Source organism: Microtus oregoni, unplaced genomic scaffold (genome assembly GCF_018167655.1).
Source record: "Microtus oregoni isolate MIOR12 unplaced genomic scaffold, Mior012 000030F_ref0000283, whole genome shotgun sequence".
In the NCBI taxonomy this organism is placed as follows: Eukaryota; Metazoa; Chordata; class Mammalia; order Rodentia; family Cricetidae; genus Microtus; species Microtus oregoni.
Window position 1 is genome coordinate 24,006,748 of NW_024543089.1, and position 25,260 is coordinate 24,032,007.

General features: G+C 38.6%; 1 protein-coding gene across 1 annotated transcript in view; it reads left to right on the forward strand.

The window, feature by feature from the left end:
• Nucleotides 1-25,260, forward strand: part of Htr1f (5-hydroxytryptamine receptor 1F) — a 131,716-nt gene that overhangs the window by 12,292 nt on the left and 94,164 nt on the right. Inside the window, exon 2 of the mRNA XM_041678593.1 lies at nt 9,593-9,700. The gene's annotated coding sequence lies outside the window, so the exon portion shown is untranslated. The remainder of the gene's footprint in view (nt 1-9,592; nt 9,701-25,260) is intronic.

Here is a 25,260-nt window from a genome sequence, read left to right on the forward strand (position 1 = left end):
CTAGTTAGCCTTGTAAGCAAGGTTTCTGAGTACTGCCTTAATAGACAAATGACTTCAGAAGAGACTTACCTTACCTTCATAAGCAAGTCTAGAAAATAACAGTGAGTAAGTTGGCTGCATCTTCTTAAAACTTTTCTTAAATGATTGCAATAATAAACTACAGGTTTGGAAAGTGGTCCTGTCAATGCTCTGCCTGAAGAGCCTCCTGTTCAGCCACTGCTCACAGCACTGATAATTTAAGCGTCATTTTTTTCTTCCTTGGAGTCCAGGCAGCTGTGTTTGACAAGCCAAGGACCCTTCAATCTTTATTATTCTGGTTGAAATAAAAGCAGTGGTGCCCTCTCCTCCACCTTTTATAACTAAGTCTGGGTTGTATGCTGTGGAGGTTTTGATTTTGACAAGAGGAACCCAGAATTTATGTGATCAAAGAACCATTTTCTCTGAAATTCATCTGTGGCTCGCTCTTCCTTAGTTCCTGATTTGGTTCAAACTGTCATCCCCAATTTTATGAAACACTAGAAGAAAATAATTTTTATTTTATAGTTGTAATCCTAAGAAGGGCATTGAATGACGGGTTAAAAGGCTGGACAAAAATTTGTCTAAAAGAAATTTACTAAGACTAAGCTCTTCCTCCTAGTTTATTCTCACATTAAAAGTAAATACAAAGTCTCACTGAACATCCCTGCTACCACTGAGCTCTGGGGATATAGAGAAAAAAATTGCTAAAATTACTGTATTCTTTTAAAAGCATGACACACTGTTTCTAAATTGCAAATAAGCAATAGTGCAGATACTAAGGAAGTTCCTATTAAAAAGAATGTCACATATGGGAATGAGATGTATCTCTGGGAGCAACTAATCTGCTGTAATATAGAAACATGTAAAACTCCTATTGCAAAGTAAGGAAGCATGTGTTTCCTGAGAGCATATGTTTTTGTTGGTGGCACACAAAAGTAGTATCAGATACCCACCACATAAAAGGAAAGGCTGTCCCTGCCCTGGATACAAAGTTACTAAATAACTGCAGGGAGAATTTAGAATGATATTGCCTGTGAAGCCATGAGTACAGCCATAGTATCCTGAGAAAGTTTGGTGGGTTTCAAAGCTACATTCAGATACACCCCTACATCTCATCATCCCAGGAGGATAGGCTTAATTATACTCGCTATACAGAAGAGGGGACTTGATTCCAAAGAGACCGAGATTATGCTTGGTTCCAAATTTGATTTGAAGACATTATATTTTAGATTTGCTTTTTGGATTTCATATGCTTGAGTGTTTGCCTGCATATATGTGTATCTGCATCACATGTGTGTGTGCTGCCTTCAATGACCAGAAAAAGGCAACAGATTTCCTGGAACTGAAGTTACAGAAGGCTGTGAGCCTCCATGTGGCTGCTGGGAACCCAGCCCAGGTCCTCTGCAAGAGCAGCCAGAGTTCTTCCTCTCAGAGCCATCTCTCCAGCCTCAGAAGCTGTTATAATTCTCAAAATTATGAGATTTTCTGTTTATATGTTTTTAGTTGATACTTGGCCTTACTATATTTCAACCAGCAGAATTCTGAGATGCTTAACCAAGATTTCTTTTGTGTTCACTCATGGTTAGTTTTGATAAGGTTCCATGTCACAGCTTTAAGACAGTGACACAGATCGTGAAAGACAACACTGAAGTCCAGCATTACACTCAATAGCTGTCGTCTTAATTTACTTGGCTGAGCTATTATAGATGCACTATGTACATTAAGTCTCTTTCTTCTGTAGGGGGAGTTTTTTATTTTTTAATCAGGACTACCAGCTCCCAAATAATCACACAGAGACTTAATATTAATTATAAGTGCTTAGTCGATAGCTCAGACTTGTTATTAATTAGCTCTTACAACTTAAATTAACCCATATTTCTTATCTATGCATGAAGTATCATCTTGCTTCTCTCTGCATCTGACTGGCACCTCCATGACTCCATGCTTCTTCTTCCTCACAATCTCTTTTTGTTCTCACATTCCACCTAAACTTTTCCTGTGCACCTATTGGCCAGTAAGCTCTTTATTAACCAATGAGAATAATACATAGTCACAGTACACAAAATGATTGGTCCACAGTATTCTACAATGGTGTTTACCTATTTTCCGTAGGACCTATCCAACTTACAGCCAGTTGTTTATTGTGGTGTTAATAATGGGGCATATTTAAAATATGTGTTGCAATGTCTTATGCAAAATTTACTTCTTATTCAGGATTCATTTGTATAAAATTAGCTTAAATTGGTTTTTTTAACCTTCTCTTCTTTAGGTTTGCTTAAAATTCATTGGCCCGGTTTTTATTTTACTTTTGGATTATTCTGTATCAAATAGTACTAAATTTTTATTAGTTCTCAATCTGGAATACAAACTTTGACCATTTTTAACTCTGCTGAACTAACTCAACTTTGATATGAATTAGCTACTATAAGTATCAGATTCAATTTCACCTAGACCGTGCAACTTTCATTGTTTCATTTATGTTACATACCAATTGCAGTTTTTCCTCCCTCCTCTTCTTCAGGTCTCCATCTACCCCCTTCCTATCCCCTCCTCCTTCGTCTCCAGTCAGAAAGGACCTTTCCACAATTGGCACAAATCATAGTGTATCAAGTTGTGACAGGATCAAGCTTCTCCCCTTGTATCAAGCTAGTCAAGTTAACCCAACATGGGGAACAAGTTACCAAAGCCAGCTAAGCACCAGAGGCAGGTACTGATCTCACTGCTAGTTGTGTAGCGACCGCTCCTGTCTCGGCAACAAAAGCTCCTTCCTCTATTCTCTTTTTCTGATACCATCTTTCCCAGATGTCACTTACAGGTGCTTATTCTACGTGAGGTCAGACCACATTTTTCTTTGACGTTAGGAGCCTCCCTATGATCCAAGCAGACAGCGAACCTGAGAATAATTCTTCATTTTCCTCCCAGTTGATCTGGAGCTATTGTTTTAGCAGTTCCCTAGTAATTGAGTTGCCAGCATGGTCATCGCTTACTTCCCTCATTTCAACCTTTCTGGAGGAGATGAATTTAAACTGTCATGTCTGTACCTCTACACCTTCCATTAAACTGGCTAATGCTATTTTCAAACAAAGCTTCCTGAAAGTTTGGTCAAGAAGATATCAAACGTAATGTCTTCCATAACTCAGTTATTACCTCTTTTACCCATTTATGAGTTGCTTTAGTATAAAGTTACATGGATGAAGTATAATATACAATCTTGAAAGTTCCTAGACTACAGCTTTTAACAGAGTTTGTATATCATACGAAGAAGGGATAGTGGAAACTTCACACGGGAGTTGTTATTTAAGAATTTGAGCCTCTATGTGTGTCTACTGAACTCATCCCCTGAAGTAAATATTCTATCAGGTCTTAGTATTAGAAAGTTGAAATATTCTCATGCTCTCTTCCCAAATAATGCTTTTCTTTTTAAGGAATCAGTGATCCATAGAATAAATACTTGCAAATAATTCTGATCTGATGAAATTCATTGACAGTTTTTATCATTGTTCACAACAGCACCTTATTTCATCTCCTATTAGATTCTCCTTTAAGAAATGCTTAAAATTAAACACGAACCATGCTCACAAAACTGCAAGCTCTCCAGTACTCGAGCTTACTGGAATTTCTTTTTTTTTTTTAATAATTTTTTTTATTAAGAAAAGAAGAAAAAAAACATAAACAAAAAACAAGTTTCCACCTCCTCCCAGCCTCCCATTTCCCTCCCCCTCCTCCCACCCTTCTCCCCCTCCTCCCACCCTTCTACCCCTCCCCCCACTCCTCTCCCCCTCCCTCTCCAGTCCACAGAGCAGTCCAGGTTCCCTGCCCTGTGGTAAGTCCTAGGTCCTCCCCCCTCCATCCATATCTAGGAAGGTGAACATCCCAACTGGCTAGGCTTCCACAAAGCCAGCACATTAAGTAGGATCAAAACCCCGTGCCATTGTCCTTGGCGTCTCATCAGCCCTCATTGTTCGCCATGTTCAGAGAGTCCGGTTTTATCCCATGCTTTTTCGGTCACAGTCCAGCTGGCCTTGGTGAGCTCCCAGTAGATCAGCTCCACTGTCTCAGTGGGTGGGTGCACGCCTCGTGGTCCCGACTTCTTTGCTCATGTTCTCCCTCCTTCTGCTCCTCATTGGGACCTTGGGAGCTCAGTCCAGTGCTCCAGTGTGGGTCTCTGTCTCTGTCTCCATCCATCACCAGATGAAGGTTCTATGATGATATGCAAGATATTCGTCAGTATTGCTCTAGGATAGGGTCTTTGCTGGAGAGGCTGTGGAGGAACGGGTACCCTCATCCATTGCTGGTGGGAATGCCATCTTGTGCAACCACTGTGGAAGTCAGTGTTTCGGTTTCTCAGGAAATTCGGGATCAACTTACCCCTGGACCCAGCAATACCACTCCTGGGAATATACCCAAGAGATGCTCTATCATATGACAAAAGCATTTGTTCAACTATGTTCATAGCTTACTGGAATTTCTAAACGATGTGCTGTAGATCTGTCTCGTAGTTGCTTACTTTAGAGAAGTTCAGTGGAGCTCTGTTGTGAGAAAAAAAAAACTCTAAAACAAGCATTCAAACAGCATGACGTGTCGTCATACTTAGCACAGTTAATTCAAATTTTAGTCTTACAAAGAAGCAAAGAGAACCCATTGACTATCATAGGGAAAAAAGAAAGTTGGTGGGTCTCATAATTTAGAAGTGAGGAGTCTTTGAAACATGAGGATGTGGCCCAGGATCTTTCAAATATCAAGTGGTGAAAACTCAGTTCTGAAAGATGTGTGAACCCAAAGGTTTAAGGTTTATACTCTGAAGAGGAGTTTTAAAGTCCTCTGGCTGGGGGTGTTCTGGTGAAGTGTAGCGAGTTGAGAGAAAGAAAAAGCTCAGTTCAGTTTGCAACTTTAAGTTTAAATATTCTCATTGTAGCCAGTACCAAACTGCCCAAGTAAAGCTGCAGAATACGCTCAGGATGAGACTTGTCCAGTGACTCTCCTGAGCCCGTGAGAACCAATCCCAGAAAGCAATTGTCATAACCTTTGTGGCACTGTTTCTATGGGTACCCAGCTCTGTGAGAGCAAGCTGAGGCAGATAAAGGATGTCTTGTGTCTAGAGGTATGTAGTTCCATGCCTAAAATAACACATGTGCCAGCATAGGATAAGTTTCACATTTTCACACGGGATGTGGGTGAGGTTGGAGGACAGTTTGTGGGAGTTGGTTCTCTCTATCCACCATATTGGTGGGAAGTATTGAACTCAGGCTGTTAGGCTAGGCAGCACATAACTTTACACACTGAGCCCTCCCGTCAACCCAACTTTCTGACTGAGAGATCACAGGATCAAAAACTGATCTCTTTGAAACCGAGTACTACCACCTACTATATGCCTTTGGCAAAAGTACTTTTCATAATTCTTTATTTTTCTTGGTTATAAATTTATAAATATTTGAGAGCCATGCAGAGGTGGTGAATACCTTTAGTCCAGCCCTTGGGAGGCAGAGGCAAGGCAGATCTCTTAGTTCAAAGACAGCCTAGTCTACAGATCAAGTTCCCGGATAACCAGGGAAATACAGAAAAACTCTTCCTTGAAAAAATTTACAAATATTTGGAATGTAGAACATGTATATTTGAGATATACATTTAGGTTACTAAGTAAACTTAATATAATACACTATTATCTACTGCAATGCCCTTGCTGTATAAGAATTGGGTCTATGGAACTTACTGCCTTTGTCTCGTGAGAATACTGTATTGTTGGACAGACCACTTTAGTAGCCCACCCTGCCCTCTTTTCATCATTATTATACTGTTTCTATGAGGTCCACATCTTCAGGCCTAATTCATTTATTGATAAGATTCTAAAATATCAGAACCATGAAGCAAACCATGTGGTGATTTAAAATGTAATAAAATATGAGCATATCCTGCATATAAATAGACTATAGATCATTTTGTTTTGGTTTCTGTATTACTGCTTTCTTCCTGTCCTTTTCTCTTCAGATATTTGTAATGAGGTCAGAAGATGGCCCACAATTAGGAAGAGATTACTATGAGTTCCGTGTTTTTAGACGCGTGCAGCCACCTTAATGATTCCATTATGTAGGAGGGACCGTTCCAGAGACATGCAGACACTTGGAAGGAATGCCATACCAAAATTGGCTTTCCTTTCTGTCGAGAAAAGACAAAACATAACCCCTGTTCATAGAAGATGAGATTGACTAGTGATTTGTTATATAAATTATCATTCATGGTGTTGGAACCTTTGGAAAGGAAGAATAAAATAATAATAAATGTGCTTTTTTACAGTTGTGACTGTTGCCAATTAAAATTCTGAGTTTATGACACATCAAAAGTTGGAACCACTGATTCCTATGGACACGAAAGAACTATCCTTTGTGTGGCATATTTGGTGCCCTAGCAGCTTTCCTTATTAAAGCAAGAATGATGTCTTCAGGATTTTATTCCCCTAGTTACACTGTTCCAGAGAAACACTGTCCTTTCTTATATACAAAATACAAGTTGGTCTTGGTAATTATTTCAAGTTTTCATTAAGAATAAACTAACCTAAGTGCTATGGAATACATTATTTTGCATTATTTTTCAGCTCGCCTTGCAGATAATCTCCTGGAATTTTAAACGTTACAGAAAGGCATTATAAAGAAAAAGATAAATTTGTCAACAAGAAATCATAATGAAAAAGGGGTCTTCACTGGAGTGACCAGGATGAATAGCACCCCCTCTATTTGTTATTATTAAAATTACCAATGCCCTCCAAACAATCTTTAGCCTCTACCCTACTTTATCCCTGGGCAACTTTTGAGTATAACTTCCTGAACCGATTTCTTCAATTCTTTCTAATTAGTTTCTATGCCAAAGCCCTCTCAATCTTTCTAACATTTAAACTCTTTTTTCCAGACTTTTTAGAATTTGATTTTATTCTCATTGTACTTGGAGACCAATGGGATGTAGTAAAGCAAGGAGTGAAGGAGTGATGGAGTCCAATGTCCTTAACCTAATGCAAGTACTTTTCCCCATCTGTCTTCTCCATTTCCAACTCCGTGTCTAGACTAGATTCACTTTTGATTCTGATGTTCTCAATTCTTAGCAATCACATACTAAACAAAATCTTCCCAGAATCTCTGTAGATCTTACTTTTTTGCTGTGTTTCTATGGCTCTTATTTGTACATTTATGGTTGAATTTACAAATACATATTGTTTGTGTGTAAAAAATATCTTCTGTTTTCATTATGCCATGATCTTTTGAATCTCAATGAATATGCCTAGGACTGTGTATGTTTGGTGAATAAAACAGACTCTTTAAAGAAAAATCAACAAATGAAGATTTAATCATTTAAATGAAATTTCAACAAATTCTGATTAATCCTTAGTAATATCTTGGTCAAGTCTCTAAGCTTCTTTGCATTTTGTTTTATTAAAGGACAATAATCTTAATGATAATTAACCTTATTTTTAGTTATTTAATATTTTAGTATATAAAGTAGAAGTGTTTTTGATGATCCAGCAGCAGTTTGTTTGGGTTTTTGGATGAATGAAAGCTAAAAATAACTTAAAAAAAAAAGAAAATGAAAAAGAAAGAATGTATTGGTCCTGAATCATCTTTTTATAAATCAGGGATAGGGATCCAGAACACTGGAAATGTTACAGATTGGGTAAAGTCAGGTTATGCCAAGTTACTTCTTTTGTGTGAGGATTAAAATAGAGAGAAGTTAATTATCATACTGTGAAGCTGCCCTGTTGGGGAAATTTGGCCGTCATCTTTGTAATTCTGATTTCTCGGGAGCTCATAGAAACAGCTTAGTATCTGCTTGGTGATGTGGAATTGAGCATGCATGGCTCTACCTTTATTTTTAGCCTAGCCCATTGGAGCACAGCATAGAAGCTTAGTCTAAAACAGTGCCTCCCTTAAGTTTTGTTTAATAATTTCTCTTGAAATGGGAGATAATTGTTGCATCACCTTTCCCCTTAAAATTTTATCATTTTGTTATGCAACAAAAGGAATTTGATTGCAAAATTATTTTGCAAATGTAAATGCATTCATAGACAAATTGTACATTATCAGTCTGTTGTTTTATTGAACTTTCAAATACACAAATGTGTGCATGCATGCATGCATACATGTGCACACACACACACAGAGAGAGAGAGAGAGAGAGAGAGAGAGAGAGAGAGAGAGAGAGAGAGAATAGAATGAAGAGTAATAAGTTAAATCAAGAGCTTTTGGATTTTGACTTTTACCAATTCCTATATTTCCCAACACATAAGAAAAACACCACCCTTGTTAATTGTATGGTCTCATGTTTGAGTGCTCTCAAGGATGTGGTTACTCTATTAAATACAATAGCTTTTTGAGTCACCATTTATCATTATTCAGTTAGGTCTTATATTCGTGAAAGCTGAGAAATATAATTCTGTATAGGGCATAATGACACAATCACTAAACAATACCTTTGATATTGACGGGAACTACTGACTAATTATAAACAAGACAGGAAGCAATAGAAAATCTATGTGCTATAAAAATCAATTCTTCATTCTAACTGCATTCCAAAATTTCTACACACAAGGATTTGCATGTTAACTAGCAGAGCTTTATGAATCCCTAGTGATGTACCAGTTGAGAAGGCTTCACTTGCCGCCCATGCTGAGGACTCTGGTTATGAATGTGGACTAAGCAATGCTTTATGCAGCATTCTGAACACTGAAAAGTGTTTTGTCTAGAACAGTGTGGTCAGAGTGTGTGGCGAGAGTCTGACTTGTCCTCTTTGGCTAGCAATTTTTCTGGTGATGTTAGTCCCCATGGCATGCAGAAAGTTTAAACATAAAAAGTTAAATAAAACAAAAGATAAGGTTCCCACTGTGTTTTAAGCAAGTGTCAAAATTCTTATCACCCCTGACTTTGCAAATGCTGCCTTGATACCGTGGCTCGTGTTGCGGATGCATGCTAAATAAAGCTCAGCTCTGTCAAATCCAGGAGAGTTGAGGGAAAGCTATTCATCGCCTGCAATGGAACTGTCAAGCGCGAACTCATCGGGACCTCACAACCGGCACTCTACTTTTCTACAGTTCCAGAACTTTGTCATTAAAGGGGATAAGAAGAGTTCTTGTCGTTCACTCTCTGCAACCGCTGCGTATACTAGTTGCTGCCGATTTGAAGGTAGACACTGGCAAAGAAGTCAAGCATCTCAATGAAGGAGTCACAAGGCTGTGAAGAACTATACTTAATATATCTAGGAAAAACTTCAAGTATGTTTTTTTATTGATATTATCAGTTATAAGTAGACAGAGAGTTTGTGATAGGAACAGTCAAAGTAGTTTTTCCTTCATAGCTATTGGTTTATCTTCCATGGCTTTTACCAACACATCAACAATACTCAGGGGAAATGTGGTTGTGCTGCATACTCACAGTCTCTTTCTTGTCATTATGCCATAAACGTCACTGTTCAGAGGAACAGTTCTTTCGATAGCATTACATGTAGATGATAGAAGAAAGGGCAACAACTTTTTGTGAGTGGGAAATTTTCAGAAGAATAAAAAGTAAATTGCATTTTGCCATTTGTTTCCTTTTAGGGGAGGCTGAATTGAAATGGAATTGTACTGTGGACAGCTCACCAACTTCTCCCAAGATCAAGAAGTGAAGTGAGAATGAAAACCAACAGTTGAACCCATCACACCAAGGTAAGCATCCTTAGAAAACCTAAGAATTGGTGAAGATGAAAAAAAAAATACAATTGAGTAGATCAGTAAACCAGAACAAAGTGATGGGGGAGGGGTTAGAAGAGATGTGAGTCCCACTCAAAGTGACAAACAGTGCTGTTCACTAATAGGTTCTAATAGAATATAATAGCATAAGTCCCTTAGTTTATTCTAAACCAAATATGAGTGACCAAAGAATCAACTTACATTGAATGATACATTCTACCGTGGAAGACGTTCTGTGAACTTATAAAAAAAAAAAAAAGTCATAATCAGCCACATCAGTGGGAGTTGCCAGTGGGCAGGCTATTGCAAGATGGAGTCTTCTCTCCTGGTCTTGGAAGCTGGCTTTGGCTGATAGCACTCTTGGTTACAGTTATCAGAGCTTAGAGATTGTCTGGACTTAGTGGTATGTTTCAGGAAGTTTAAACAATATTCACAAGAATGTTAAACCAGACACAAAAGTTAAGATACAAGACTGTTAAAGACTAACGATGACCAAGTTCATTTTGAATCTCCACTTGGAACATTCATGGCCATGATGTTCAACTTATCCCAAGTTAATCAGTCTGTAGGTCCTTTGATAGAAATGCAAGTAGCGGGAGATGAGGCTCAGTGATAGAGGACTTTCTGAGGATGCGAAAACACTGAATTTTATCCCAAACACAGTCAACGAAAATAAAAATAAACAAGTCCTTACATTTAAGCAATTACATAAGAGGTGGCTCAGCAGTTAAGAGTGCTTGATGTTCCAACTGAGGACAAGAATGTGGCTCACAACTGCCTGTAACTTCAGATCCAGTGTATCAGGCCTTCACCTCTGATACACTGCACACACACTTAAAAAAATAAACTTTAGAAATGGTTTTTAATAATACATTAAGATGTGCTTTACATAAGAATGGTGGCTCATATCTGCAATCCCAGGACTTGGGAGGTTGAGGCAAGAAGATTCCCTTAAAGTGAGTCCAGGTAAGCCTGAGCTGCAGAGGGAGGCCCTGCCTCCAAATAAACAAAAGACGAAGATGTAGATGAGGCTCCTTCCAAGAACAGGTTACTGTTCATCAATGTCAGTAAACCTTAACAGTGAGCAGAAACATTCCGCTGAAACCTTCTAGAAGAAAACAAGTGAGAAATTTGGAAAGGGGACTGTGTAAGTGTTTAGGTGAGTGTACATAAAGATTGTGAGCATCTCATGGTGTGCTTATAGAAGATTAAACGTGGCATGGCATACTATGTGAGGAAGCTAGCCTACAGAATTTTAAAGTTAAGAGTCTCATCAATAATAAATCATCATTTAGAAAATCTAGTTTGTCATTATTTCAAAACACAGTCGTTGGCCTTGATGGAACGGAAATTCAATTATAATGCATATCTTTACAAGACTTCTCAAAGTACTATGTTAGGCACAACCATTGCATGTGTGGTTCATAGTGCATATTGCCCATGGTAAGAAGCTAATTCAAGAAGCTAATTCATAGCACATCTGTGTGATCTGCAGCCAGTCCCAGTTGCTTACACTGCCTGTGATTCTAAATGTTCATAAGAAGTCTAGTACTGTGGTACTTCCTTACCCTGGGAAGACAAGTTAGGAGTCCTACTGTTCCTTCTAAGGTATCAAAACAATTCTATTAGACCCCTACTGGATGATGTTATTCAAATCAAATGAGCTTTTCAGTATCTGTTGCATGTATTAGAAAATGATGAAGATAATATTCACCTACCAAACCATACACAATTGTTTGGATTCATTGAGTATTTGCTTTGGAAAAAAACTTTTATATATGTGTATATTGCTATTATTTACTTCATTATTGCTATTTGAGACAAGATTTCACAATAGAGCTCAGTATGTCACTTAGGCTGACCTGGGGGTTAGGAGTAGTGGTTTGTGCCACCACATCCAGATTTATGCACATTGTTATTTTAAAAAAAAATTGGTGCTTTCTAATCTCAGAATCACAGATCATTACTTGGTTTAAGTAAATGTGTCACAAAACAAAACCAAAGTCATGAAACTCAGAAAACAGCTGGTAGCAAAGTCGGCATTGGGGGTGGCAGGAGGGTGAATTGATGGGAGGTAAGTCTGGGTAAAGGAAAGAGTAATTAGAATATATTATATATGCACTTAAAATCACCAAATAACAAAATTTAATCAATAATAGCAGTGCAGCCTTAGAATGATCATGCCGTCTATACATATTTTAGCATATACCATATAATGTAAACTCTCATTATAGTTAAATGATGTTTACCCAGCTGGATGGCCACATTGTGCTGTCTGTGACAAATATCTGCAACAGTTCCCACTATCACAGTTCTCTGTATCAGATTTGGAGAAGCCCAGTGGTCCTCATTCCACCTGGAATTGTTTATAGACAGTTTTCTTTTCATAGTGCGTTGCTCCTCGTTGAAGCAGAAGATGCTGTTCCTGACTCTAGACTGACCTTTGCACTCAACTTCTCAGCTCATCTCTGATGTGGGATTTCCCTCTGTATGCTGTGAATATCATCAGTTAAATAAAGGAACTGCTTGGGGCCTATAACAGAGCTATAGGGAACAGAGCTAGGTGGGGAAAACTAACTGGAATGCTGGGAGAAAAGAGGCAGAGGCAGAGAGAGAAGCCAAGGAGCCTTGCCAGACCCAGAAGAAACTTTATCCTGTCAGCACTGCCACGTGGCAATACACAGATTAATAGAAATGGGCTAAATTAATATGTAAGCATTAGCCAATAAGAACCTAGAGCTAATTGGCCAAGCAGTGATGTAAATAATACAGTTTCTGTGTGATTATTCTGGAAGTCTGGGCAGCCAAAAAACAAACAAGCAGCCTGCTTCTACACATCTCGTTTCTGAAGACCTCTGCATGTTAGACACTTCAGTTCATCTTCCACTCATTCCCTTATTTTCCACACTGCGCTTTTCCTAATTGGGTTTATGGTTATAAATTAAAAATGGAGAAGTCCAGGAGACATATACTTCCAGCTCTTAATCTCCCGAACATTCTGGATTTGAATATCGAGTTACGCAGTTCCTTTTGTATGTCTGACCAACATAGCAAAACAGATGTTACTAAACAAACTTCTCTGTCTACAACCTCAACTCTTTACCTCTCAAATGTAAGCCCAATTTTTTTACTGCCTGTTTCTCTGTTTCTTGGACTTCAGCCCATGAGTAAATCCTAGTGGTGCTGTGCCAATGTGCATTCCTCATCCTCTTTATACAATATCTAATTGGATCTCCAGCCCCTATTTCAGTTACATCTCATAAGACATACACGCTTCCTTGTAGAACATAACTCTCTAATAAATCAGATTTGTCTTTTAATCTAGCATCACTCTCTTGCTAGTAAGGAATTGTTTTTTGTTTGATTTTCTAGAACCACATCTAGATCAGAGTATATATACATTGAAAATAATGAATAACATTGGGAGATGACTGAGCATATAGCTTTCATAAGAGTCCTTGAGCAGAAACAGGGCTGGAATTTGTTGGGAGTCAGGACTGGCAACTGTGTGTGACCATCGGTGTCCTTGCTGAGGAGATATATACAGGTGTATTTTAGAAATCAGGTTCTTGTTTGTAAAGCATTCTTTGTCATTGTTTTTCACTACAAATAGTCTATTATGTTGATTTAAATTTGCCTGTTGTCGACTAAAGTTAGCTGTATAGGAATAGACACTTTGTTCAGCAATATAAGGCAGTGCCTCTGATTTCTTTTTGAACTGTCTATTTCTAACTACCCTTCTGAAATCTTATGCTTGGAAATAATTTTTTGCTTCCTCCCATAATGGAACAATGATGTTCAGACAGGGATAAGAATAAGGATCATTGCGTGAATTTATTTCAAATTGTGTTATAGTGAGAGCTGATGAAAATTCGTCACAATAGTAGAAGGGTTGCCCTTCTGCTTTGTGTCTTATTCTTCGTCACAACTCTTCTACAATAGCCATAATAAATGGACTCTCCAGTGTGATTTACATGTCTCTCCAGGAAAGTAGAATATCTTTCAGAACTTAAAATACTGTTTGATATATTTAAATGAGCTTAAATTGTAATTCTCAGAGAAGATCTGACTTCACAGATCACGAATTTATAGCCCACCCGATTCTAGGTCCTACAGTAAATTAATGACAAAAAAATAAGTGTGCAATAGTAATATTTGTGGCACCTCCCTACTGCATCTGATAGTTATTAAAATGCATCTCATTATATCCAGATGAGATTTAATCTCGTGAAAGTTGCTCCTCCTCTCATATTTTCTATGATGTTGACAGCTCCTCCTTGTATCCATCTTTTCATGCCAGAGGAGTCACTCCTTAATGTCTACCTTGCTTCATGTCATATATCAAATGAGTCACTGCAGGCTCCCAGCTCTGCATACGCAATGCCTCTGGCATCTGATCTCCTTGCTTTAGCATCATAGCCTCATTTGCAGATTGAAGAGTTTTAACCTTAAAGAGGTACCTTATCTTGGTTCTAACTGCATGCTCTTTTGGCATAAAACCAGAGAGGGGTTAGTCCCAGAGTCAGGTCCCAATGCCTTGTCTCTGAAAGGTGGTGGAACTGGAAATGTTCACCTTGCTGCCATATACTGGGCCACAGAGGTGCCCCTTGTGGTAAGATATGCAACCAAAACAGAATCAGTTTTGATGACAGGCAAGCACAGCTTCAGGCTCCCCGTTGCTTTGTTCCAGTGACATGATCCTGGGGAGTCACCTCTCTAGAACTAAGTGTCCATCATATTTGACTTGAAGTGGTAATTCAAATGGCATAGAGGGGTATGAAGACTAGATAAGGTCATATGTCCTAAAAGGTGCCAGCTTATCTGTGTGGATGCTCACCAGAATAGTGGCCTTCTCATATTCTCTAACCACTTCTAGGCACCATCAAATGCAACTCAGAACCATATATGTTCTCCTAGCCCTCTAGGATTACCATTATGTGGGGCCCAGGAATTCCCTTATTTAGCAAACAGTACAGGGAAATCTGGATGAGGCTTTCTGCTTTGTCTTAGAGTATCTGTTTGTCTCTATGGTACTCCAGATCTTAATTCTACAATACTGCAAACTGCTTTGCTTCATTTTATTTTTATTCAACAAGCCCCCTTTGAGTCATAACTAAAACTAAAGACTTATTTCTTACTTACCTTTCCCGTCTCTACCCTCTCCTTCTGTAGTGAAATCAGCTATCACTATACATTTAGGTGATGGGTAGACAAAGAGAGGTAGATGACAGATGGATGGACAGATGGACAGTCAGAGACATAGAGACAGAGACACTTATCCTTTCTCTTATATACTTAATTAGCCATCTCATAATGTTCCCAATGCCCTGCATGGCCCGCTGCTTTTATTGGAATGCGTTTTCTTGCCTGCAATTCCAGGAAATTATCCATATTTCTAAAAGAAGTCCTCTATAGAAACTGCAAAACTTGCCTTCCTCTCCAGAAGTCTGTGTTTCCTGACTTAGTGATCCCAGTGAATACTGATATGTCTCTATATGCATGTACTGTCTTTGTACATCTGTCTTAGTATCTGCCACATACATTCTCTGAATGGGTAACAGTGAGCTTTTGAAGGTCCATAAGTAAGTAATAAATCATGGATGGTGTCATCGTTATCCTTTTTGCCCTTAACTATTTTTCTTTTTCTAGACAGTCACATTCTTATCTGAACTGTCTTTGTCACACTGTGTTATTGCTTTATATTCTGTATCATAAACAAATTTAATTTTAATGCAAGCACTATCTTCACATAATGCTGAACACCAAGACTAGAAAACCTGGATGAATACGAAAGTATATACTCTCATTTACATGAAAATCTCATTCTGTAATTGATATTTCAAGCTGAGAAATTTCAAATTCCTTGTAGAAAGGAAGACCTTAGCTAAATTAATCATATTTTGCCAGCTTATTGAATAACTAAACCGGAAAACAATCAATTATAATGTGAACAGCTTTCAAAATAAACATTTGCAATTCCTTCCCAATATGTTTTTATCTCAAGTTGGTGACCAAATTAAATAAATAAATAAATGAAAATGAATAGGTGTTACTACAGCATCCTGAGAGACTTCTTACATGGAAAAGTATGAGAAATCTAAGCATATTTGACATCTACTGATATATGGTATTTACCTTTGGTAGAACCAGGCCAAAAGGTAGCCTTCTACTCCTAACACAACGACTGAGCTACTGCAAACTACACAGGATCTACTTCTCTGAGCTAAGGCCAGAGACAGCTCAGTAGCTGGAGGCTAGCTAGCTGGTTTCTGGGGTGGGTCTAGAGAAGAGTGGCATTTGCTATGGTTCCATCTGGGAAGAGGGCACTAAGTGACTGTTTTCCTCCCTGGCTCATAATGTGCTTTTATTATTCACAACATTAGAGCAGCCTCATAGATTACTTCAGTCTCTCAATAATCTGGTGGTATGGAATATGTCTTTTCACTCTCTGCTTTATGTATAACTTTTCAGACCCCAAGCTTGTTTAGAAAAGAAAAAAAATACTGACAAAGTAGGGAATTTGTACTTCTTGACAGGTGGAACTAGAAGAGTTATTCAGGTTCTATTAGCTAAGCATAAAAATATATTACTATCATGTCCTGGGAAGATAAGAGTATTTTTAGCTTCTTTCCATTACTTTCAAAGAAGAATTTTCTAACAGATTCAGATTAAAGATAAACACAACTCTTAATTATCTCTAACAATGGAGAATAGAAAATTAGGATCTACAGATAACCCAAAATTCTATTTTAGGAACATCTTAAACATTTGTTCTGAATGTCCGTTTTAACTTTGCTTAGAGTGGAGAACAAATTCAAGTTCTTTCTGTGATTAGTATTAACAGTAACTCTTCCCTTAAAGTTTACTTCCCAGTGAAGTAAACACTAAGCAGCAGCAAGTAGCCGGAAGTGTGTAACCAAAAACCAGAGACTTCAATCATCTGCAAGCAATCTTCATTTGGGTTTACCATAGTCAGAGCCCCTTTAAAACAGGATGAATACAAAGGGTTTTCTGCATTCTCTGACTGGACCCATAATAAAGGCAAGAAAACATTGCCTTTTTGGAAGAACCAAGGGATATCTTTGTCAGCCCTATTTCACATTTGATAGCATCAAGAAACCATATTAGTAAAATAGTGAATTTGGGGGTTTTTTTTCTTATTTTTTTTTAAATAGTGATATTTGAAAGACAAATTTGAGGGTTTGGGGATATGACTCAGTGGATAAAATGCTGGCACTATAAATATGAAACCTAAGCTGAGAGGCCCAGATCCTGTGTAAAAACCAAATGTGACAGAACTTGCCAATAATCCCAGGACAAGGAGGCAACAAAAGGAGAATCCAGGGAAGAAGTGAACTCATTACCTAGCCAGGCTCGCCAATCAGTGAACTGCAGCTTCAATGAGAGACCCTGTCTCAAAAAACAGCAATAGCAAAACTAATGGTGATAATGATGATGTTGTTGATGATGAAGACGGTGATGTTGATGATGAAGACGGTGATGTTGATGATGAAGACGGTGATGTTGATGATGAAGATGGTGATGTTGATGACAATGTAAGAGAAATAGAGGAGACCACGTGACATCAACCTGAGAGTGAAAAGGGGCCAGAAAAGAATAATGCAGTAACTATGATAAGAATACTTTACTTGTACAAAAATATCATAATGAAGCCCATTCTTTACAATCCATATATGCTAGTAAAACTTAAGAAACTGGAGCTGGAGAGATGGCTCAGAGGTTAAGAGCATTGCCTGCTCTTCCAAAGGTCCTGAGTTCAATTCCCAGCAACCACATGGTGGCTCACAACCATCTGGAATGAGATCTGGTGCCCTCTTCTGGCCTGCAGTCATACACACAGACAGAATATTGTATACAAAATAAATAAATATTTAAAAAAAAAAACTTAAGAAACTAAAGACCATTCTGAATAGTAGGTCAGAGCAAATATTTCTACTGCTTTCTGTTATTCCCCAACTGCTGTGATTGGGGCCCATGATAAGCAATCGTTTCCATGTTGTTTCTTTGCAGTGAGGTCTCAGCAGCCGCAGCCTTCCCAGCTGTCCAGGAGCAATCTGATATGTGGATTTGGGCCTCTTGTTTAGAATTCTTAAGATGAAAGGGGAACCATTCGTCTTTTTCTGCAATCTTCTTTTCCGGCCCTGCGTCGGCCGGTAATTTCACTACTGTTTCTGCTACCAGAGCATGCTTCCTTAGTGGGTTGTTTTCAGTCAAGGCGCATAGGCCAGGGACTCCAGCCTCCCTTAAGTGCTTAGAGTGTTCCCAAACTGAAACTAGAAAAACAAAATCTTTAACTGTTGTCCTCGAGAAGCAATTTTACAAGTGCAGTCCCTGAGCCTGCTATATCAAAATAACCTAATCTAGTTTTTCCAAACACAGAGTTCTTAGCCTTGCTCCAGGCCTTCTGAGTTCAAGACTCCAAACTGGAACTAGGAAAACAGTATTTCAGCAAAAAACTCAGTGCCTCCTCCTTGGTATAAAGCGTTTTTAACATAGAATTGTTCTTGCATTTTTAAGTAATTGATACTCAGATACTGATTCTTAACTTTGTACTCCGAAGAAAGCATGCATTTCCATTTCAATGAATAAGTTTAGAATGCATATTTTTGCGTTTAATTTTATTATTGATAAAGATATTTCATCCTATCTTCTAATTTCACAAATTGGCTGGTTTACTTGGGAGCATTGGGCTTGTTTTGTATATGCTAAGAAATTGCTCTGAAAAACAAAATGAATTCACTAATTTTTGCAGAGTTCCTCGTAGCCACGTTCCTCATTTATTTAAGGAGGTGCACTTCTAAAACATGGAAATCTATGCTCTAGCTTCCACATCCATAGGCTCTGTATGACAATTCTCTGTAGACTTAAAATTGCATCTGCTGTAACTAGGCATGTTGACTTTAATCCCAGCACTTGGGAGGCAGAGGCAGAAGGATCTCTGTAACTGTGAGGCCATCTGCTCTACAGAGTGAGTTCCAGAACAGTCGGGGCTGTTTCACCGAAAAACCATGTCTTGAAAAAAAAAAATTGCATCTGTAGCCGGGTGTGGTGACACACACCGTTATTCCTAGTACTCGGGAGGCAAAGGCAGTTGGATGCCTGAGTTCTAGGACAACCTGATCTACATAGTGAGGTCTAGGACAGCCAGTGGAAATAGTGAGAGCTTGTCTCAAAAATGAGTGGGTTATAGACAAATATAATTATATTTACAAAAAAGACTGGCATATCCAAAAATTTTGCTATCTAGAGGAGTATTGGAATTGACCTTCTGCATTTGCAATGGGACAGCTGTATTTGAGTTTAAAACCCAACTTGGGATTCCTCTAAAATATGACTATCTATTCAGAATTGTGAAATGTCCTTAGTGTCTATTTTACATAAATGTACACTTACATGCCAGGTTATGCTCAATCGATATGGAAGTGTACCATCTCCAGCAGAGGGCAGCAGCAACTGAGAAGCACTGGAAGAAACTAAAGCCTCAGGCCTCGGGCTCAAGCTTCCCAGGGAACTTCATTAACAATATAAATTCAGAGATAAAATAACCCAGACTCTCAAGACAGCAATTACAGAGAAAATAAATCCAAACTGTAGGGCTTCTCCGAGTTTGCTAGCACTGGCTGTTCTTCCTAAGAAGCCAGTCCTGGCCACAACACAATGGAGTATGATGCCTTCATGAATAAAAGGGTTCATCTGGGCCCCGGCTTACACAGGTATACATGGGAGCTAGTAATATCTGCCTAACACAGCTTCCAATATTATGGAGATACATCAGAGTAAGAGAGTCAGGCTCATAGAGACAATCTTTTTTCTGTTTGCAGATTTGATAACGATATATAAAATCATGTATGTATGTGTGATGTGAAAGCAAAAGTAAAATGGGAACAGAGAGAACTCAAGAGAGGGAAGAGAAGATAGGAGATAGCAAGAAACATGGTCAACGTGTATTATGTACTTGTGTGTAAACATTGTTATGAAAGCCAGTTCTGTGTACAATGCCAATTAAAAATAAGTAAATATTCAAAGGGAATAAATATCAAAGTTATCAAATCCCAATAAAAAAATCTCACAAATGTAGAACAGTGTTCACCCTTCAAGGACTGAGCCAGGCAGTGCTATTCCTGTCATAAAATATTAAATACTATGTTTAAAATAAACAGAAATTGAACCATTGGATGTATTCAGTTTGGTTCTTGAGAGTAAGACTTTGCCAGAGCACCACTAGCCAGCCTGTGCACTCCAGTTCCGCATCTTACAGAAATAGAAACTATACTCCAGGCATTGTCAAATCCTCGTATCTCTTGTGTTGCCTAGGCAAAGGATCCTGGCTTAATAATTTTATGACCCAAACACTAAACCCACACCAAATATACACATAAATTTCTTAGAATCTATAATATTCCTAAAGGTCATTACAGAGGTCATCCCAGGAATACTAATGGTACTCCAATAGTACTTTTCTACCAATAGTAAAGGCAGTAGCCACAATTCCAATCACTCCAAGCAAGGCTTCCCGATGCATTCCCTGCTATATATATATATACACACACACTGACCACTTTGTCAGGTTTTTAAGCCCTATGATCAGCTTCCATGGAGGGGAGTTGTGATTCTGGGCAGCCAGTTCACTGTTTGAGGAGAGACATCACTAACCATACTCTGCTAACTTGGAACTAAGATTGGAAATAAACCCCAAGTAATCAGAATTCCAGTTGGAAGCTTAGATGCTCCTCAATGAAACTGTGCTTATTTTTAATTTGAGGATGTGCTTTCTGTATTTGCATTTTACCTTTTGAGTTACATAATAGTGGATCCTAGTAAATAATGATCTGCCAGAAGGTTTGATTATCCTGCACCTTGAATTAACCTCAATTATTTAGAGAAGAATTTATTTTCTCCAAGAGGTTTGCTTTTTATATTTACAAAACTCTGCCATTTGTTATATATAATAGAAGTAAAAAAAATCGAAGCAATTTTTTAAAGTGAACGAACAGAATTCTTTAATATTTTAAGTTTAACTTGTTTGAAACTTATTAAGGACTGTCATTTAGAAGGATACCGACCTCTTCTACCAAATTGTTACTCCAAGTTCTCTTCGCGATGCGCCTATCACAAAGAAGACGACAACCAGTACGGAAGGAATCCCCTGACCTTCTAGATACATCCCTGAGAAAACAATTTGATTACATGGATCAATTCTACCCTATACTTTCTATAACTAAAGGCCAAATGGCCACAACTAGGTGTCAGAAAAAAATGGCACAAATAACGCCTTTCAGCTCATTTAGTCTTTTATTTATTTTGGTTTTGTTTTTTATGTTTGTTTGCTTGTTTTACATCCTAACTGCAGTTGCCACACTCCCCTTACTCCTCTTCCCATTCCCTATCCCTGCTCCCCTCTGCCCTCCCCCTTCAATCCACTCCTCCTCTGTTTCTGCTCAGAAAGGGGCAGGCCTCCCATGGGTGTCAACAGAACATGGCATATCAAGTTGTAGTAAGACTAAGCACCTCTCCTTGCATTAAAGATGGGCAAGTCAATCTAGTATGAGGAATAGGGCCCCAAGAGTTAGCCAAAACATTAGGGACAGCCCATGCTCCCATTGTTAAGAGTCCCACAAATAGACTAAGCTGCACAACTGTCACATATATGTAGAGGGCCTAGGTCAGTCCCATGCAGGCTCTGTGGTACTGCAGTATCTACTCTTTCCTATCCCAAATTCTGTACTTATTATTTAATCATTCCAGCTTTTACGATTTTGTTGGCTGGTTGGTTGATTATTGGTTGCTTGTGTTTTTTGAGACAATGTCTCTCTACATAGCCCTGATTGCTCTAGAACTCACTATGTAAACCAGGCTGACCCAAACTCATAGAGATCCACCTGCCTCTGCTACTGAGATTAAAGGCATTCACCACCTTGCCCAATTTAACTCTCAAGTTGTTAATGCAGCATCACTACAATGTAACAATACATGAAAGTCATCCCAAATCAGAGCTATGGGTGACTAAGTTTCTTTTATAATAAAAAAAAAAACATTTTCCAGGTGTATTATATTTATGAAGAATTCAGCATGACATGGGTTTCTTAGCATAAATCGCAATTATATAGCAATTCCATAACTGAATATTCACTTTCTGTAGTATTAAATAGCAACAGCATTTTAGTTAAATTTCAAACAGTCAGACAAACTGTCTTGTTTTAAGAAAGAAGGAAAAAGATTTGACATCGATAACTGAACAAGTCAAGAGTTTCAGAGTCTGTGGCTGGGAAAAAGGAAGGTTCAGAGGGTGAGGGAGAGGGTAGAAGAGAGGAGTAGGTATGAATATAATCACAGCACATTAAATATCTTAGGAAATGGTCAAAAATAAATCAATTTTAAAAGGGGTTTCAGAATCTCACACAATGTCAGTCTTTTATCTCTGCTTCTTCAGCTGTATGATCAAACCTTCATCATCTTTGTAGACATAATGCAATTCCCAGAAAGTCAGGCTTTCATAACATCCCCCACCACATCGCAGCAGGGAGTCAGCCTTTCTTGACATCCCCCATGAAATTATACCCCTGGTTCCCTTTGAACTATAGTTTACCAAGGCCAAGAGAAAAAAAATTTCTTCTCCAGCAGAGAACACAAAAAAACAGCAGCAGAGCATTGTAGGATCTACAAGGTTCATCAACACAACAAGAAGCCCGGAGCGAAAGGCCAGTCTCTGGGAAGGAGGAAACTGAACTGTTCACAGAGAAAAGACAGTGACTTGGCCTCTGAAATTTAACAATAGGAAGGATGATGCTAAAAGGGCCAAAACCTATCTAGAAACTTATTTTTAGATTATGTTTCTTTTTTATTTTTTTAATTAATTAATTTATTTATTTATTAAAGATTTCTGCCTCCTCCCCACCGCCTCCCATTTCGCTCCCCCTCCCCTAGTCAACTTCCCCTCCCTCATCACCCCATAGAGCTATCAGGGTTCCCTGCCCAGTGGGAAGTCCAGGGACCAACCTCCTCCATCAGGTCTAGTTAGGTGAGCATCCAAACTGCCTAGGCTCCCACAAAGCCAGTACGTGCAGTAAGATCAAAACCCATTGTCATTGTTCTTGAGTTCTCAGCAGTCCTCATTGTCCGCTATGTTCAGCGAGTCCAGTTTTATCCCAGGCTTTTTCAGACCCAGGCCAGCTGGCCTTGGTGATTTCCCGATGGAACATCCCCATTGTCTCAGTGTGTGGGTGCACCTCTCGCGGCCCTGAGTTCCTTGCTCGTGCTCTCTCTGCTTCTGTTCTTGATTTGGACCTTGGCATTTCAGTTAGGTGCTAAAATGTGGGTGTCTGTATCTGTCTCCTTTCATCACCTGATGAAGGCCAGGAGAATTACTATAAGTTTTTCTTTGAGTTCACCTTCTTATTTAGCTTCTCTAGGATCACGACTTATAGGCTCAATGTCCTTTATTTATGGCAAGAAACCAATTATGAGTGAGTACATCCCATGTTCCTCTTTTTGGGTCTGGGTTACCTCACTCAGGATAATGTTTTCTATTTCCGTCAATTTGCATGCAAAATTCAAGAAGTCATTGTTTTTTACTGCTGAGTAGTACATATATATATATATATATATTCCATACTTTCTTCATCCATTCTTCCATTGAACGGCATCTAGGTTGTTTCCATGTTCCGACTATTACAAACAATGCTGCTATGAACATAGTTGAGCATATACTTTTGTTGTATGATAGGGCATCTCTTGGGTATATTCCCAAGAGTGGTATTGATGGGTCCAGCAGTAGGTTGGTCCCGAATTTCCTGGGAAACCGCCACACTGCTTTCCAAAGTGGTTGCACAAGTTTGCATTCCCACCAGCAATGGATGCGTGTACCCCTTACTCCACAACCTCTCCAGCAAAGGCTATCATTGGTGTTTCTGATTTTAGCCATTCTGGCAGGTGTAAGATGGTATCTTAAAGTAGTCTTGATTTGCATTTCCCTGATCGCAAAGGAAGTTGAGCATGACCTTAAGTGTCTTTTGGCCATTTGAACTTCTTCTGTTGAGAACTCTCTGTTCAGCTCAGTGCCCCATTTTTTAATTGGGTTGATTAGCATTTTAAAGTCTAGTTTCTTGAGTTCTTTATATATTTTGGAGATCAGACCTTTGTCTGTTGCGGGGTTGGTGAAGATCTTCTCCCAGTCAGTGGGTTGCCTTTTTGTCTTAGTAACAGTGTCCTTTGTTTTACAGAAGCTTCTCAGTCTCAGGAGGTCCCATTTATTCAATGTTGTCCTTAATGTTTGTGCTGCTGGGTTATACGTAGGAAGTGGTCTCCTGTACCCATGTGTTGTAGACTACTTCCCAATTTCTCTTCTATCAGGTTCAGTGTGTTCAGACTGATATTGAGGTCTTTAATTCACTTGGACATGAGTTTTGTGCATGGTGATAGATATGGGTCTATTTTCATTCTTCTACAAGTTGACATCCAGTTGTGCCAGAACCATTTGTTGAAGATGCTTTCTTTCTTCCATTGTATACTTTTAGCTCCTTTATTGAAAATTAGGTGTTCATAAGTTTGTGGGTTAAAGTCCGAATCTTCTATTCAATTCCATTGGTCGACTTTTCTGTTTTTATGCCAATACCAAGCTGTTTTCAATATTGTAGCTCTGTAATAGAGTTTGAAGTCAGGGATGGTAATGCCTCCAGAAGATCCTTTATTGTATAAGATTGTTTTGGCTACCCTGGGTTCTTTGTTTTTCCATATAAAGTTGATTATTGTATCCTCCAGGTCTGTGAAGAATTTTGATGGGATTTTGATGGAGATTGCATTGATTCTACAGATTGCTTTTGGTAGAATTGCCATTTTTACTATGTTGATCCTCCCAATCCAAGAGCAAGGGAGATCCTTTCATTTTCTGGTGTCCTCTTCAATTTCTTTCTTTAAAGACTTAACGTGGTTGTCAAATAGATCTTTCACTTCCTTGGTCAGAGTTACCCCAAGATATTTTATGCTATTTGTGGCTATCGTAAAAGCTGATGCTTCTCTGATTTCCCTCTCTGCTTCCTTATCCTTAGTGTATAGGAAGGCAACTGATTTTTTTGGAGTTGATCTTGTATCCTGCCACATTACTAAAGGTGTTTATCAGCTGTAGGAGTTCTTTGGTAGAGTTTTTGGAGTCACTTATGTATACTATCATATCATCTGCAAATAAGGAAAGTTTAACTTCTTCCTTTCCAATACAAATCCCCTTGATCCCCTGATGTTGTCTTATTGCTATTGCTAGAATTTCAAGCACTATATTGTAGAAGTATGGCGAGAGTGGACATCCTTGTCGTGTTCCTGGTTTTAGTGGGATGGCTTTGAGTTTTTCTCCGTTTAATTTAATGTTAGCTGTCGGCTTGCTGTAAATAGCTTTTATTATATTTAGGTATGACCCTTGTATCCCTAATCTCTCCAAGACCTTTATCATAAAGGGGTGTTGAATTTTGTCAAATGCATTTTCAGCATCTTATGAAATGATCATATGGTTTTTTCTTTCAGTTTAT